Below are 20,117 nucleotides of genomic sequence, written 5' to 3' on the forward strand. Positions count from 1 at the left end.
GGTCGGGACGGGCCGCCAATGAGGAAGAGTTCACTGACTGTTCAGTGAACTCTAGACGAACCAGTAGCACGCATGTAACCATAGTTCACCAGGACTTCAGTGAACAATGGGTGAACACCGTAGTATATAGGGACCCCCAAATTCGCTTCATAGATAGACTCTAGCTCCTTAGCTTTCAACACACAGATCATTACATTGACTAAGCTTCGCTTACAACTCTTTGACTCTGATCACTTGGTTACGGTCTACGACCTATTACCAACGTAACACCCAACTGCTCAGATTGACTGCCCTAGTGGCTCTGCCAACATAAACTACGACCTAGTTTATCCCTTGGGAACCTAGCGTTACACGTCGAAGACTCCTATTGGACCTTCCGTGCAACAGTCGTTACACGTTGAAAGCTCTTGTTCAGACTACTACTGCGTCACTCTGAGCAATATCTGATAACTGTCAAACATGGCACCACGCGAGGCTACTACCGCATCTGGATCGAACGAAACTCGGGAGGGGCCACCAACCATCTCTGCTCACGAGATGCTCGCTGAGATCATACGCCTCCGCGAACGGGTTCAACAGATGGAAGAAGAACGACAGGAACAAGCCACGGCTGCTGCCACAATTAAAAAGGACTTGGGAGAAATCCTCAGACCCAGGGCGCCGGGACCGTACGACGGATCCCCGGGTGCACTTCAAGGATTCCTCACTCAACTCAGGGCTTACCACCGACAATTCCCAAACAAAATGGAAGAATCCTCTGCCAAGGTACTTCACGCAGGAGGATGTATGACGGGAATAGCACTAGCATGGTTTGAACCCATCATGAGGGACTACCTTAACAAGGAAAAAGACGACCGCGAAAACGAAACCAACACCATTTTCGAAAGTTACGATGAGTTCGAAAAAGCCATCAAGAAAGCCTTTGGAACAGTTGATGAAGCTAGAGCTGCCGAGTACCATATCGACGGACTCAAGCGGAAAGGATCGGCATCCGATTATGCCGCTCGCTTCAGACAACTCGCATCTCAGCTTGACTGGGAGGACGAACCTCTTATGTCAGCATTCTATAAGGGACTCAAGGAAGAAGTTAAAGATGAACTCTATAGAGAGAACAGGCCAGACAATTTATCGGACTACATCGCTATGACGGTACGGATCGACGACAGACAGTATCAGCGACGCATACAGAAAAAACAGGGTAAAGGAACCTGGAACCCTACTAAAGGAAAGAGTTACCAAGCCAATCAACGCAGGAAGCGGGACGAACCTATTGCCTATGGTCACACTCTTAATCCTGGACGAATGGAGCTTGACGCTACCAAAAAAGATGACAAAAAGGAAAAGAAGTGTTATAATTGCGGAAAACCAGGACATTTCGCCAACAAATGCAAGAAACCCAAGAAAGAATGGAAGCCAGTACCAGAAGGAGGTAAGAAACAGCTCAATGCTACTAACCAACAGAAGATCGAAATCTACGAACCAGAGGTAGAGCACAAAAACCTAAGCTGGACCTTCTGCTACGATAACAACTGCTATACCCACCTCAGTAGCAAACAAGGAACCGGATGGTTTCCGAAAGAACCCAAGAAGCCGAAGAAAACGCAAAGACAGATAAACCGGGCATTGGGAATCACGACACCACCACCACGAAAACCAGGACACGAAAAGCTACAAAGGATACCAACGCCGGAGCTTGAGGAAATACGCGCAGGAATTCAAGCAGCGCGACAAGCGGTACAAGAAGACCTGGACGAACAATCAGTGGAAAAAAGAACCCTTGCGATGACAGGACGAAAGGAGATTTTCGAACCAAAATCGCCAGAATATTTGAACGAAGACTCGCACCAAGAAATCCTCGATTGGGTGCGACAACAAGCAGAAGCAAGGAAGATTCGAAGGGAACAACAATATAGGGAGGAACAGGACGCACAAATCCTCACCACCCTCGATGAACCAGAAGATAGAGTAAAGGAAATGAGCGTCGACGACAACTGCGCAATCCTAGATACTCCAGAAGCGTCCGAAGACGAACAAAGCGAGGAAGAAACGCCTGCAAGGCTAACAGCCACACAAGAACAAGCTGTACAACGATATTTTCCCGCACCAACAGGAAAACATTTCGCAATCCCTATCATTGCGGTAGACACCACCACAATGTTAAGAAACCCGACACTATGGTACCCAGAAGGGGACGACCCCAGACTCTCACCAAGACATAAGGACCATACACGATTAGCATGGGCATCATGCACATTTATGATGTGTCAGGCACATTTTACAACCAAGGCACGACTGGATGCATTCCCGATCCGAATGAGAGGATATCCGATCAAAGCACCATACTTCCGATGGGAACTCCTAGAATGGAGAGTGAAGATAATCAACGATGACCAAACTATGATCTTGGAACCCGATTCAAACACACCCATCAAATGCCGAGCTCATACAGACCCTACGGATGTATGTGAATCAGACACATGCCAACTGCACGTGTATACGAAGAACAAACAATGGCATCAGTATGTGTATGAGGGAAAAATCCCAACACACAGAAGAGAGTTGTTACTCAAGTCACCTCGATGTGAAACGAAAGACCACATGGTATGCCCACTACCCAATTGTTCAGAACATATGGTAGATAAGGCCAGGGAATGGCACAAGTGGCAATGTGGCACACCAGCAGCATACAAACGGGCACAACGAGCATTAGACATACTCGAACACAAAGACCCCAGGGGAATCACAGAATCAACATACCACAATGAGCAAAGGCTGGATAAGTGGTACAACGAACAGAAGTTCAACCCCAGATGCAACAAGAAATATGCGGTAAACTGCGACAACCCAAGATGCGAGAAGCATGGAGAAATGAAAGATCAAATTTACAACCGCCTATGTCAAATGTTTAACGATGGGTTTTGCTTTAAACACCCACAGAATGGAACTGGACCTACGGAATGGTACCAGGAAATGAAACGACAGATTGCAGAAGAATCTATTCCGGAAAACTCAAAAAACGAGGCACGCCATCTGTAAAAGGGCTACAGGCTGGCATGAAAAGAAAGACGCTAATGACCCTCAACGCAACCCAGAACGGACGAAGCGATAAGATGGTATTAGACGCCGAAGTCATGGGACATCGCGTTCGCATACTTGTGGACAGTGGCGCGATGGGCAACTATATCTCACCCAGAGTTGTGAATCGTTACCAACTACCGTGGAAACACAAAGAGGCACCATACGAGTTAACTGATATCGAAGGAAAACCTTTTGATTATAATGACGGGATCATTAACAGAGAGACTGATCATCTCAAAGTACAGATTCAAGATCATTCAGAAGTGATTCAACTCGATGTTATGGACGTATCGGAACACGACCTAGTGTTAGGGTACCCATGGTTATGGGAGAGTAACCCACTGATCAACTGGAGGACAGGCCAACTGAAGTGGAACGAGACTTCAGGCCAACAGAATCAGCAGATTTCGGAAGAAAGAACGAAATTTCGTCATAACTTAGCTCACGAACAGAGTTCTGAAGAAAAAGAACCTTCAAGCAAGTTATCCAAGGACCAACGACAACAAAAGAACAATACAGAAACAACGAATACAAAGAAACGAACGATTGGATCCACCGTAACGACCCCGACGGCGCTACAAACCGGAATACGAACAACAATAAATAATAAGAAGACAAGAGCCAAGATCCGAAAGGTTATTGCCGCCTTACGGAAAGACCTCGCAAACACAAATAAGAAGCTCGAAGGAGAAAAGAACAAAAACGATAAAAACGACAAAAGCTCAATAACGAAAGAAGAAAGACTCAAAAATATCCCTAAGGAATACCGGAAATACGAAAAGCTATTCGCAGAAGAATTGGAAACCGGATTACCAGAACACAGTCAATGGGACCATCAAATCGAATTGATAGATGGAAAGTCGACAACATTTCATAAGATTTACAACTTGAACGCAAAAGAACTCGAAACGCTACGAGAATACATCGACGAGATGTTAGCGAAAGGCTACATCAGAGCATCCACATCAGAAGCTGGATACCCAGTCATGTTTGTTCCAAAGAAAAACGGGAAATTGCGGTTAGTAGTGGACTATCGACGATTGAACGCGATTACCATGAAGGATCGAACACCGTTGCCGCTTATCTCCGAATTACGAGATCGACTGCACGGAATGAATTGGTTCACCGCTCTAGATCTAAAAGGAGCATACAATTTGATTCGAATAAAGAAAGGCCATGAATGGAAAACAGCCTTCAGAACGAAGTTTGGACTATTCGAATACTTGGTAATGCCATTTGGGCTTACCAACGCACCAGCAACATTCCAACGAATGATTAACAGCGTACTACGAGAATATTTGGACAACTTTGTGGTAGTATATCTGGATGATATACTCATCTTCTCGAAAACCCTAGAAGACCACAAGACGCACGTACACAAGGTACTGCAAGCGCTACAAGACGCAAAACTATTAGTTGAACCAGCAAAAAGCAAGTTCCATACACAGGAAGTAGACTTCCTAGGACACACAATACGACCAAACGAGATACGAATGGAAAAAACAAAAATCGAGGCAGTAAGAAACTGGCCAACACCGAAGAATGTCAAGGACATACAAAGCTTTAGAGGCTTTGCGAATTATTACAGAAGATTCATCAAAAGCTACGGCGAAATCGCAGCACCCTTGGATGAACTCACCAAGAAGGATAAGCAGTGGAATTGGAACGATGAGGCGCAATGTGCCTTTGACAAGATCAAAGAACTCATCACATCCGAACCTGTTTTGAAAACCTTTGACCCAGAAAGAGAAACGGAATTAGAAACCGATTCATCAGACTTTGCTCTAGGAGCACAAGTTGGACAAAGAGACGATGACGGAAAACTGCACCCTATTGCGTTCTACTCAAAGAAACTTCACGGAGCAGAACTAAACTACCCCATCTACGACAAGGAATTCCTAGCAATCATCAATGCTTTTAAGGAATTTAGGCACTACCTTATGGGAAGCAAACACAAAGTCAAGGTGTATACCGATCATAAAAATATCTCTCATTTTGCGACGACGCAACAGTTGAACGGACGACAAATCCGATGGGCCGAATATCTTTCAGAATTCGACTATGAAATCATCCATCGAAAAGGATCCGAAAACGGACGAGCAGACGCTCTAAGTCGAAGAAGCGACTACGATACAGGAGTACCTACAGCAACAGGACAACTCCTTGAGATCAATAAAAATGGCAATTTTCAGCAGAGACAACTGAATGCCATACTAAAGGTACAAGACGGAGACCCAGTATACAAGAAAATCCAACAATGGGCAAGGAGAAAGGTCAGGTTTGCAGACACGCCAGAAGAATGTCTCACAGAACCCGGAACTATCCCAAAGTACCATGGAAAGACCTGGATACCTCCAGAACTACAAGAAGAATGCATCAAAGAAATGCATGAACACCCAGTTTACGGACACCAAGGAATCCGCAAAACACTGGACAAGATACGACGACAATACGATTTCTCAGGAATCAAGAAAATGGTCGAAAAGGTTGTCAACGAATGCATACAATGCGGAAAGAGTAAGGCTTCTCGACATAAGCCATACGGAGAATTACAACCATTACCAGTACCAACACGACCATGGGAATCGATAGCTTTCGATCATATCACGAAGCTACCAATGTCAAGAGAACCAATGACCAATGTGGAATATGACAGCATATTCGTGGTCACGGACAGACTCACAAAGTACGGATACTTTCTACCGTACAGAGAAGCAAGCAATGCAGAAGAACTTGCATATGTGTTCTTACGAACAATAGCAAGCAATCATGGGCTGCCAGAGGAAATCATATCGGATAGAGGAAGTACATTTACCTCTAAGTTTTGGCAAGCACTTATGGCACAACTTGGGACAAACCACAAGTTAAGCACTGCATATCATCCACAGACAGATGGACAAACAGAAAGGTTGAACCAGACGCTTGAACAGTATCTGCGATGCTACATCAATTATCAGCAGGATGATTGGGTAAAATGGTTACCTACAGCGCAATTGGCTTACAATAGCTCGATATCGGAATCGACAAAGCAGACACCAGCCTACGCCAATTACGGATTTAATCCCGAAGTATTCCGAACACAGCGCGAAGGACCGCAAGCAGAACGAGCAATGTTGCAAGCAGATGAACTGAAAAAATTGCATGAAGAAATGCGACGCGAATTGGAATTCGTACGAAAAAGAATGGCACAATATCATAATCGGAAAAGATTGAAGGGACCAATCTTTGGGGGGGGAGACATGGTCTACCTACTCCGACGAAACATCAAAACAACGCGACCAAGCGACAAATTGGATTACAAGAAACTAGGACCATTCGCTATCAAAAAACGAATATCGACGAACAACTACGAACTTTCATTACCAAAGACTATGAGGAATCATCCTATAGTACACATTTCACTCCTTGAAGAAGCACCAAACAATGCACCAGCAGAAGAAGACATCGAAGTCATGGACGAAACAGAGTACGAAGTGGAACGGATCCTAGACATGAGAACAAAGAACAAAACGCGCCAATATCTCATTAAATGGAAGAATTACGGAAACGAGGAAAACACATGGGAGCCTATGACTAATTTGAAGAATTGCCAGGCACTGTTGAGACAGTACCACCAGCAGCTTGCGACTCAGCGCTAAGCAACGCGCCCCAGTCTACAACATCAAAGGCACCCCAGTTTTGAGCATCACGAACAGCCTCAGACTCTTGCTGTTGAACCTGCTCCAGCTCACGCTTTCGAGCCTCCTCCTCCTCCTTCTTCCGATCCGCATCCTCCATTTCCTCCAGAGAAGCGAAATCACGACGGGCCATCTCCAGACCCTTTTCACGCAAATGACGACGCATACGCCGAAGGCGCATCAGACGATTCAAGGCCTCATCTATCTCCAACTGAGCCTTACGACGCCTTTCGATTAAAAGCTCCTCCGTTAACTCCTCCTCCTTCTCAAGCCGACGAAGCTCCTCGGTGATACGGTTTACTAGGAATACGTCAGCCAAAGACACGTCACGACAGACAAACCCCGCACGTACAATTCGCCATGGGAGCGCGAGAACTGTCACAAGAACGACCCAGGGAATAACAAAGCGCACAACGACCGATGCTTCCCACAACCCAACAAGGACCCTTCTTTTCGAAGCAACGACTACAGGGCGACACTTCAAAACCCTGCTCACGAATGAAGGCGGCGGTGGCAGCGCGGTTAGTGGTAGAACGGGATTTCTTAGGTTTTTCCACACGGTTAGACATGATGAAAGAAGGACATTACGGGGAAGCAGAGAACTTACGACCAACGGAAGAAAGGGCGACAGGACTATTTATGAAACCAGGCTTGGGTCTTGAGGACAAGACCATGGGAGAGGGGACATCGTGTTACGACCCAGTCACAGGCTGCAGCGTAGGCCGCAGGATGGGCCGGTTGCATGAGCCACCCAGTGGCTCAGGGCACAGCGGGTGACGGATTAATGGTCGGGACGGGCCGCCAATGAGGAAGAGTTCACTGACTGTTCAGTGAACTCTAGACGAACCAGTAGCACGCATGTAACCATAGTTCACCAGGACTTCAGTGAACAATGGGTGAACACCGTAGTATATAGGGACCCCCAAATTCGCTTCATAGATAGACTCTAGCTCCTTAGCTTTCAACACACAGATCATTACATTGACTAAGCTTCGCTTACAACTCTTTGACTCTGATCACTTGGTTACGGTCTACGACCTATTACCAACGTAACACCCAACTGCTCAGATTGACTGCCCTAGTGGCTCTGCCAACATAAACTACGACCTAGTTTATCCCTTGGGAACCTAGCGTTACACGTCGAAGACTCCTATTGGACCTTCCGTGCAACAGTCGTTACACGTTGAAAGCTCTTGTTCAGACTACTACTGCGTCACTCTGAGCAATATCTGATAACTGTCAAACATGGCACCACGCGAGGCTACTACCGCATCTGGATCGAACGAAACTCGGGAGGGGCCACCAACCATCTCTGCTCACGAGATGCTCGCTGAGATCATACGCCTCCGCGAACGGGTTCAACAGATGGAAGAAGAACGACAGGAACAAGCCACGGCTGCTGCCACAATTAAAAAGGACTTGGGAGAAATCCTCAGACCCAGGGCGCCGGGACCGTACGACGGATCCCCGGGTGCACTTCAAGGATTCCTCACTCAACTCAGGGCTTACCACCGACAATTCCCAAACAAAATGGAAGAATCCTCTGCCAAGGTACTTCACGCAGGAGGATGTATGACGGGAATAGCACTAGCATGGTTTGAACCCATCATGAGGGACTACCTTAACAAGGAAAAAGACGACCGCGAAAACGAAACCAACACCATTTTCGAAAGTTACGATGAGTTCGAAAAAGCCATCAAGAAAGCCTTTGGAACAGTTGATGAAGCTAGAGCTGCCGAGTACCATATCGACGGACTCAAGCGGAAAGGATCGGCATCCGATTATGCCGCTCGCTTCAGACAACTCGCATCTCAGCTTGACTGGGAGGACGAACCTCTTATGTCAGCATTCTATAAGGGACTCAAGGAAGAAGTTAAAGATGAACTCTATAGAGAGAACAGGCCAGACAATTTATCGGACTACATCGCTATGACGGTACGGATCGACGACAGACAGTATCAGCGACGCATACAGAAAAAACAGGGTAAAGGAACCTGGAACCCTACTAAAGGAAAGAGTTACCAAGCCAATCAACGCAGGAAGCGGGACGAACCTATTGCCTATGGTCACACTCTTAATCCTGGACGAATGGAGCTTGACGCTACCAAAAAAGATGACAAAAAGGAAAAGAAGTGTTATAATTGCGGAAAACCAGGACATTTCGCCAACAAATGCAAGAAACCCAAGAAAGAATGGAAGCCAGTACCAGAAGGAGGTAAGAAACAGCTCAATGCTACTAACCAACAGAAGATCGAAATCTACGAACCAGAGGTAGAGCACAAAAACCTAAGCTGGACCTTCTGCTACGATAACAACTGCTATACCCACCTCAGTAGCAAACAAGGAACCGGATGGTTTCCGAAAGAACCCAAGAAGCCGAAGAAAACGCAAAGACAGATAAACCGGGCATTGGGAATCACGACACCACCACCACGAAAACCAGGACACGAAAAGCTACAAAGGATACCAACGCCGGAGCTTGAGGAAATACGCGCAGGAATTCAAGCAGCGCGACAAGCGGTACAAGAAGACCTGGACGAACAATCAGTGGAAAAAAGAACCCTTGCGATGACAGGACGAAAGGAGATTTTCGAACCAAAATCGCCAGAATATTTGAACGAAGACTCGCACCAAGAAATCCTCGATTGGGTGCGACAACAAGCAGAAGCAAGGAAGATTCGAAGGGAACAACAATATAGGGAGGAACAGGACGCACAAATCCTCACCACCCTCGATGAACCAGAAGATAGAGTAAAGGAAATGAGCGTCGACGACAACTGCGCAATCCTAGATACTCCAGAAGCGTCCGAAGACGAACAAAGCGAGGAAGAAACGCCTGCAAGGCTAACAGCCACACAAGAACAAGCTGTACAACGATATTTTCCCGCACCAACAGGAAAACATTTCGCAATCCCTATCATTGCGGTAGACACCACCACAATGTTAAGAAACCCGACACTATGGTACCCAGAAGGGGACGACCCCAGACTCTCACCAAGACATAAGGACCATACACGATTAGCATGGGCATCATGCACATTTATGATGTGTCAGGCACATTTTACAACCAAGGCACGACTGGATGCATTCCCGATCCGAATGAGAGGATATCCGATCAAAGCACCATACTTCCGATGGGAACTCCTAGAATGGAGAGTGAAGATAATCAACGATGACCAAACTATGATCTTGGAACCCGATTCAAACACACCCATCAAATGCCGAGCTCATACAGACCCTACGGATGTATGTGAATCAGACACATGCCAACTGCACGTGTATACGAAGAACAAACAATGGCATCAGTATGTGTATGAGGGAAAAATCCCAACACACAGAAGAGAGTTGTTACTCAAGTCACCTCGATGTGAAACGAAAGACCACATGGTATGCCCACTACCCAATTGTTCAGAACATATGGTAGATAAGGCCAGGGAATGGCACAAGTGGCAATGTGGCACACCAGCAGCATACAAACGGGCACAACGAGCATTAGACATACTCGAACACAAAGACCCCAGGGGAATCACAGAATCAACATACCACAATGAGCAAAGGCTGGATAAGTGGTACAACGAACAGAAGTTCAACCCCAGATGCAACAAGAAATATGCGGTAAACTGCGACAACCCAAGATGCGAGAAGCATGGAGAAATGAAAGATCAAATTTACAACCGCCTATGTCAAATGTTTAACGATGGGTTTTGCTTTAAACACCCACAGAATGGAACTGGACCTACGGAATGGTACCAGGAAATGAAACGACAGATTGCAGAAGAATCTATTCCGGAAAACTCAAAAAACGAGGCACGCCATCTGTAAAAGGGCTACAGGCTGGCATGAAAAGAAAGACGCTAATGACCCTCAACGCAACCCAGAACGGACGAAGCGATAAGATGGTATTAGACGCCGAAGTCATGGGACATCGCGTTCGCATACTTGTGGACAGTGGCGCGATGGGCAACTATATCTCACCCAGAGTTGTGAATCGTTACCAACTACCGTGGAAACACAAAGAGGCACCATACGAGTTAACTGATATCGAAGGAAAACCTTTTGATTATAATGACGGGATCATTAACAGAGAGACTGATCATCTCAAAGTACAGATTCAAGATCATTCAGAAGTGATTCAACTCGATGTTATGGACGTATCGGAACACGACCTAGTGTTAGGGTACCCATGGTTATGGGAGAGTAACCCACTGATCAACTGGAGGACAGGCCAACTGAAGTGGAACGAGACTTCAGGCCAACAGAATCAGCAGATTTCGGAAGAAAGAACGAAATTTCGTCATAACTTAGCTCACGAACAGAGTTCTGAAGAAAAAGAACCTTCAAGCAAGTTATCCAAGGACCAACGACAACAAAAGAACAATACAGAAACAACGAATACAAAGAAACGAACGATTGGATCCACCGTAACGACCCCGACGGCGCTACAAACCGGAATACGAACAACAATAAATAATAAGAAGACAAGAGCCAAGATCCGAAAGGTTATTGCCGCCTTACGGAAAGACCTCGCAAACACAAATAAGAAGCTCGAAGGAGAAAAGAACAAAAACGATAAAAACGACAAAAGCTCAATAACGAAAGAAGAAAGACTCAAAAATATCCCTAAGGAATACCGGAAATACGAAAAGCTATTCGCAGAAGAATTGGAAACCGGATTACCAGAACACAGTCAATGGGACCATCAAATCGAATTGATAGATGGAAAGTCGACAACATTTCATAAGATTTACAACTTGAACGCAAAAGAACTCGAAACGCTACGAGAATACATCGACGAGATGTTAGCGAAAGGCTACATCAGAGCATCCACATCAGAAGCTGGATACCCAGTCATGTTTGTTCCAAAGAAAAACGGGAAATTGCGGTTAGTAGTGGACTATCGACGATTGAACGCGATTACCATGAAGGATCGAACACCGTTGCCGCTTATCTCCGAATTACGAGATCGACTGCACGGAATGAATTGGTTCACCGCTCTAGATCTAAAAGGAGCATACAATTTGATTCGAATAAAGAAAGGCCATGAATGGAAAACAGCCTTCAGAACGAAGTTTGGACTATTCGAATACTTGGTAATGCCATTTGGGCTTACCAACGCACCAGCAACATTCCAACGAATGATTAACAGCGTACTACGAGAATATTTGGACAACTTTGTGGTAGTATATCTGGATGATATACTCATCTTCTCGAAAACCCTAGAAGACCACAAGACGCACGTACACAAGGTACTGCAAGCGCTACAAGACGCAAAACTATTAGTTGAACCAGCAAAAAGCAAGTTCCATACACAGGAAGTAGACTTCCTAGGACACACAATACGACCAAACGAGATACGAATGGAAAAAACAAAAATCGAGGCAGTAAGAAACTGGCCAACACCGAAGAATGTCAAGGACATACAAAGCTTTAGAGGCTTTGCGAATTATTACAGAAGATTCATCAAAAGCTACGGCGAAATCGCAGCACCCTTGGATGAACTCACCAAGAAGGATAAGCAGTGGAATTGGAACGATGAGGCGCAATGTGCCTTTGACAAGATCAAAGAACTCATCACATCCGAACCTGTTTTGAAAACCTTTGACCCAGAAAGAGAAACGGAATTAGAAACCGATTCATCAGACTTTGCTCTAGGAGCACAAGTTGGACAAAGAGACGATGACGGAAAACTGCACCCTATTGCGTTCTACTCAAAGAAACTTCACGGAGCAGAACTAAACTACCCCATCTACGACAAGGAATTCCTAGCAATCATCAATGCTTTTAAGGAATTTAGGCACTACCTTATGGGAAGCAAACACAAAGTCAAGGTGTATACCGATCATAAAAATATCTCTCATTTTGCGACGACGCAACAGTTGAACGGACGACAAATCCGATGGGCCGAATATCTTTCAGAATTCGACTATGAAATCATCCATCGAAAAGGATCCGAAAACGGACGAGCAGACGCTCTAAGTCGAAGAAGCGACTACGATACAGGAGTACCTACAGCAACAGGACAACTCCTTGAGATCAATAAAAATGGCAATTTTCAGCAGAGACAACTGAATGCCATACTAAAGGTACAAGACGGAGACCCAGTATACAAGAAAATCCAACAATGGGCAAGGAGAAAGGTCAGGTTTGCAGACACGCCAGAAGAATGTCTCACAGAACCCGGAACTATCCCAAAGTACCATGGAAAGACCTGGATACCTCCAGAACTACAAGAAGAATGCATCAAAGAAATGCATGAACACCCAGTTTACGGACACCAAGGAATCCGCAAAACACTGGACAAGATACGACGACAATACGATTTCTCAGGAATCAAGAAAATGGTCGAAAAGGTTGTCAACGAATGCATACAATGCGGAAAGAGTAAGGCTTCTCGACATAAGCCATACGGAGAATTACAACCATTACCAGTACCAACACGACCATGGGAATCGATAGCTTTCGATCATATCACGAAGCTACCAATGTCAAGAGAACCAATGACCAATGTGGAATATGACAGCATATTCGTGGTCACGGACAGACTCACAAAGTACGGATACTTTCTACCGTACAGAGAAGCAAGCAATGCAGAAGAACTTGCATATGTGTTCTTACGAACAATAGCAAGCAATCATGGGCTGCCAGAGGAAATCATATCGGATAGAGGAAGTACATTTACCTCTAAGTTTTGGCAAGCACTTATGGCACAACTTGGGACAAACCACAAGTTAAGCACTGCATATCATCCACAGACAGATGGACAAACAGAAAGGTTGAACCAGACGCTTGAACAGTATCTGCGATGCTACATCAATTATCAGCAGGATGATTGGGTAAAATGGTTACCTACAGCGCAATTGGCTTACAATAGCTCGATATCGGAATCGACAAAGCAGACACCAGCCTACGCCAATTACGGATTTAATCCCGAAGTATTCCGAACACAGCGCGAAGGACCGCAAGCAGAACGAGCAATGTTGCAAGCAGATGAACTGAAAAAATTGCATGAAGAAATGCGACGCGAATTGGAATTCGTACGAAAAAGAATGGCACAATATCATAATCGGAAAAGATTGAAGGGACCAATCTTTGGGGGGGGAGACATGGTCTACCTACTCCGACGAAACATCAAAACAACGCGACCAAGCGACAAATTGGATTACAAGAAACTAGGACCATTCGCTATCAAAAAACGAATATCGACGAACAACTACGAACTTTCATTACCAAAGACTATGAGGAATCATCCTATAGTACACATTTCACTCCTTGAAGAAGCACCAAACAATGCACCAGCAGAAGAAGACATCGAAGTCATGGACGAAACAGAGTACGAAGTGGAACGGATCCTAGACATGAGAACAAAGAACAAAACGCGCCAATATCTCATTAAATGGAAGAATTACGGAAACGAGGAAAACACATGGGAGCCTATGACTAATTTGAAGAATTGCCAGGCACTGTTGAGACAGTACCACCAGCAGCTTGCGACTCAGCGCTAAGCAACGCGCCCCAGTCTACAACATCAAAGGCACCCCAGTTTTGAGCATCACGAACAGCCTCAGACTCTTGCTGTTGAACCTGCTCCAGCTCACGCTTTCGAGCCTCCTCCTCCTCCTTCTTCCGATCCGCATCCTCCATTTCCTCCAGAGAAGCGAAATCACGACGGGCCATCTCCAGACCCTTTTCACGCAAATGACGACGCATACGCCGAAGGCGCATCAGACGATTCAAGGCCTCATCTATCTCCAACTGAGCCTTACGACGCCTTTCGATTAAAAGCTCCTCCGTTAACTCCTCCTCCTTCTCAAGCCGACGAAGCTCCTCGGTGATACGGTTTACTAGGAATACGTCAGCCAAAGACACGTCACGACAGACAAACCCCGCACGTACAATTCGCCATGGGAGCGCGAGAACTGTCACAAGAACGACCCAGGGAATAACAAAGCGCACAACGACCGATGCTTCCCACAACCCAACAAGGACCCTTCTTTTCGAAGCAACGACTACAGGGCGACACTTCAAAACCCTGCTCACGAATGAAGGCGGCGGTGGCAGCGCGGTTGGTGGTAGAACGGGATTTCTTAGGTTTTTCCACACGGTTAGACATGATGAAAGAAGGACATTACGGGAAGCAGAGAACTTACGACCAACGGAAGAAAGGGCGACAGGACTATTTATGAAACCAGGCTTGGGTCTTGAGGACAAGACCATGGGAGAGGGGACATCGTGTTACGACCCAGTCACAGGCTGCAGCGTAGGCCGCAGGATGGGCCGGTTGCATGAGCCACCCAGTGGCTCAGGGCACAGCGGGTGACGGATTAATGGTCGGGACGGGCCGCCAATGAGGAAGAGTTCACTGACTGTTCAGTGAACTCTAGACGAACCAGTAGCACGCATGTAACCATAGTTCACCAGGACTTCAGTGAACAATGGGTGAACACCGTAGTATATAGGGACCCCCAAATTCGCTTCATAGATAGACTCTAGCTCCTTAGCTTTCAACACACAGATCATTACATTGACTAAGCTTCGCTTACAACTCTTTGACTCTGATCACTTGGTTACGGTCTACGACCTATTACCAACGTAACACCCAACTGCTCAGATTGACTGCCCTAGTGGCTCTGCCAACATAAACTACGACCTAGTTTATCCCTTGGGAACCTAGCGTTACACGTCGAAGACTCCTATTGGACCTTCCGTGCAACAGTCGTTACACGTTGAAAGCTCTTGTTCAGACTACTACTGCGTCACTCTGAGCAATATCTGATAACTGTCAAACATGGCACCACGCGAGGCTACTACCGCATCTGGATCGAACGAAACTCGGGAGGGGCCACCAACCATCTCTGCTCACGAGATGCTCGCTGAGATCATACGCCTCCGCGAACGGGTTCAACAGATGGAAGAAGAACGACAGGAACAAGCCACGGCTGCTGCCACAATTAAAAAGGACTTGGGAGAAATCCTCAGACCCAGGGCGCCGGGACCGTACGACGGATCCCCGGGTGCACTTCAAGGATTCCTCACTCAACTCAGGGCTTACCACCGACAATTCCCAAACAAAATGGAAGAATCCTCTGCCAAGGTACTTCACGCAGGAGGATGTATGACGGGAATAGCACTAGCATGGTTTGAACCCATCATGAGGGACTACCTTAACAAGGAAAAAGACGACCGCGAAAACGAAACCAACACCATTTTCGAAAGTTACGATGAGTTCGAAAAAGCCATCAAGAAAGCCTTTGGAACAGTTGATGAAGCTAGAGCTGCCGAGTACCATATCGACGGACTCAAGCGGAAAGGATCGGCATCCGATTATGCCGCTCGCTTCAGACAACTCGCATCTCAGCTTGACTGGGAGGACGAACCTCTTATGTCAGCATTCTATAAGGGACTCAAGGAAGAAGTTAAAGATGAACTCTATAGAGAGAACAGGCCAGACAATTTATCGGACTACATCGCTATGACGGTACGGATCGACGACAGACAGTATCAGCGACGCATACAGAAAAAACAGGGTAAAGGAACCTGGAACCCTACTAAAGGAAAGAGTTACCAAGCCAATCAACGCAGGAAGCGGGACGAACCTATTGCCTATGGTCACACTCTTAATCCTGGACGAATGGAGCTTGACGCTACCAAAAAAGATGACAAAAAGGAAAAGAAGTGTTATAATTGCGGAAAACCAGGACATTTCGCCAACAAATGCAAGAAACCCAAGAAAGAATGGAAGCCAGTACCAGAAGGAGGTAAGAAACAGCTCAATGCTACTAACCAACAGAAGATCGAAATCTACGAACCAGAGGTAGAGCACAAAAACCTAAGCTGGACCTTCTGCTACGATAACAACTGCTATACCCACCTCAGTAGCAAACAAGGAACCGGATGGTTTCCGAAAGAACCCAAGAAGCCGAAGAAAACGCAAAGACAGATAAACCGGGCATTGGGAATCACGACACCACCACCACGAAAACCAGGACACGAAAAGCTACAAAGGATACCAACGCCGGAGCTTGAGGAAATACGCGCAGGAATTCAAGCAGCGCGACAAGCGGTACAAGAAGACCTGGACGAACAATCAGTGGAAAAAAGAACCCTTGCGATGACAGGACGAAAGGAGATTTTCGAACCAAAATCGCCAGAATATTTGAACGAAGACTCGCACCAAGAAATCCTCGATTGGGTGCGACAACAAGCAGAAGCAAGGAAGATTCGAAGGGAACAACAATATAGGGAGGAACAGGACGCACAAATCCTCACCACCCTCGATGAACCAGAAGATAGAGTAAAGGAAATGAGCGTCGACGACAACTGCGCAATCCTAGATACTCCAGAAGCGTCCGAAGACGAACAAAGCGAGGAAGAAACGCCTGCAAGGCTAACAGCCACACAAGAACAAGCTGTACAACGATATTTTCCCGCACCAACAGGAAAACATTTCGCAATCCCTATCATTGCGGTAGACACCACCACAATGTTAAGAAACCCGACACTATGGTACCCAGAAGGGGACGACCCCAGACTCTCACCAAGACATAAGGACCATACACGATTAGCATGGGCATCATGCACATTTATGATGTGTCAGGCACATTTTACAACCAAGGCACGACTGGATGCATTCCCGATCCGAATGAGAGGATATCCGATCAAAGCACCATACTTCCGATGGGAACTCCTAGAATGGAGAGTGAAGATAATCAACGATGACCAAACTATGATCTTGGAACCCGATTCAAACACACCCATCAAATGCCGAGCTCATACAGACCCTACGGATGTATGTGAATCAGACACATGCCAACTGCACGTGTATACGAAGAACAAACAATGGCATCAGTATGTGTATGAGGGAAAAATCCCAACACACAGAAGAGAGTTGTTACTCAAGTCACCTCGATGTGAAACGAAAGACCACATGGTATGCCCACTACCCAATTGTTCAGAACATATGGTAGATAAGGCCAGGGAATGGCACAAGTGGCAATGTGGCACACCAGCAGCATACAAACGGGCACAACGAGCATTAGACATACTCGAACACAAAGACCCCAGGGGAATCACAGAATCAACATACCACAATGAGCAAAGGCTGGATAAGTGGTACAACGAACAGAAGTTCAACCCCAGATGCAACAAGAAATATGCGGTAAACTGCGACAACCCAAGATGCGAGAAGCATGGAGAAATGAAAGATCAAATTTACAACCGCCTATGTCAAATGTTTAACGATGGGTTTTGCTTTAAACACCCACAGAATGGAACTGGACCTACGGAATGGTACCAGGAAATGAAACGACAGATTGCAGAAGAATCTATTCCGGAAAACTCAAAAAACGAGGCACGCCATCTGTAAAAGGGCTACAGGCTGGCATGAAAAGAAAGACGCTAATGACCCTCAACGCAACCCAGAACGGACGAAGCGATAAGATGGTATTAGACGCCGAAGTCATGGGACATCGCGTTCGCATACTTGTGGACAGTGGCGCGATGGGCAACTATATCTCACCCAGAGTTGTGAATCGTTACCAACTACCGTGGAAACACAAAGAGGCACCATACGAGTTAACTGATATCGAAGGAAAACCTTTTGATTATAATGACGGGATCATTAACAGAGAGACTGATCATCTCAAAGTACAGATTCAAGATCATTCAGAAGTGATTCAACTCGATGTTATGGACGTATCGGAACACGACCTAGTGTTAGGGTACCCATGGTTATGGGAGAGTAACCCACTGATCAACTGGAGGACAGGCCAACTGAAGTGGAACGAGACTTCAGGCCAACAGAATCAGCAGATTTCGGAAGAAAGAACGAAATTTCGTCATAACTTAGCTCACGAACAGAGTTCTGAAGAAAAAGAACCTTCAAGCAAGTTATCCAAGGACCAACGACAACAAAAGAACAATACAGAAACAACGAATACAAAGAAACGAACGATTGGATCCACCGTAACGACCCCGACGGCGCTACAAACCGGAATACGAACAACAATAAATAATAAGAAGACAAGAGCCAAGATCCGAAAGGTTATTGCCGCCTTACGGAAAGACCTCGCAAACACAAATAAGAAGCTCGAAGGAGAAAAGAACAAAAACGATAAAAACGACAAAAGCTCAATAACGAAAGAAGAAAGACTCAAAAATATCCCTAAGGAATACCGGAAATACGAAAAGCTATTCGCAGAAGAATTGGAAACCGGATTACCAGAACACAGTCAATGGGACCATCAAATCGAATTGATAGATGGAAAGTCGACAACATTTCATAAGATTTACAACTTGAACGCAAAAGAACTCGAAACGCTACGAGAATACATCGACGAGATGTTAGCGAAAGGCTACATCAGAGCATCCACATCAGAAGCTGGATACCCAGTCATGTTTGTTCCAAAGAAAAACGGGAAATTGCGGTTAGTAGTGGACTATCGACGATTGAACGCGATTACCATGAAGGATCGAACACCGTTGCCGCTTATCTCCGAATTACGAGATCGACTGCACGGAATGAATTGGTTCACCGCTCTAGATCTAAAAGGAGCATACAATTTGATTCGAATAAAGAAAGGCCATGAATGGAAAACAGCCTTCAGAACGAAGTTTGGACTATTCGAATACTTGGTAATGCCATTTGGGCTTACCAACGCACCAGCAACATTCCAACGAATGATTAACAGCGTACTACGAGAATATTTGGACAACTTTGTGGTAGTATATCTGGATGATATACTCATCTTCTCGAAAACCCTAGAAGACCACAAGACGCACGTACACAAGGTACTGCAAGCGCTACAAGACGCAAAACTATTAGTTGAACCAGCAAAAAGCAAGTTCCATACACAGGAAGTAGACTTCCTAGGACACACAATACGACCAAACGAGATACGAATGGAAAAAACAAAAATCGAGGCAGTAAGAAACTGGCCAACACCGAAGAATGTCAAGGACATACAAAGCTTTAGAGGCTTTGCGAATTATTACAGAAGATTCATCAAAAGCTACGGCGAAATCGCAGCACCCTTGGATGAACTCACCAAGAAGGATAAGCAGTGGAATTGGAACGATGAGGCGCAATGTGCCTTTGACAAGATCAAAGAACTCATCACATCCGAACCTGTTTTGAAAACCTTTGACCCAGAAAGAGAAACGGAATTAGAAACCGATTCATCAGACTTTGCTCTAGGAGCACAAGTTGGACAAAGAGACGATGACGGAAAACTGCACCCTATTGCGTTCTACTCAAAGAAACTTCACGGAGCAGAACTAAACTACCCCATCTACGACAAGGAATTCCTAGCAATCATCAATGCTTTTAAGGAATTTAGGCACTACCTTATGGGAAGCAAACACAAA

Source organism: Metarhizium acridum, assembly GCF_019434415.1.
Source record: "Metarhizium acridum strain ARSEF 324 chromosome Unknown scaffold_141, whole genome shotgun sequence".
Taxonomy (NCBI): Eukaryota; Fungi; Ascomycota; class Sordariomycetes; order Hypocreales; family Clavicipitaceae; genus Metarhizium; species Metarhizium acridum.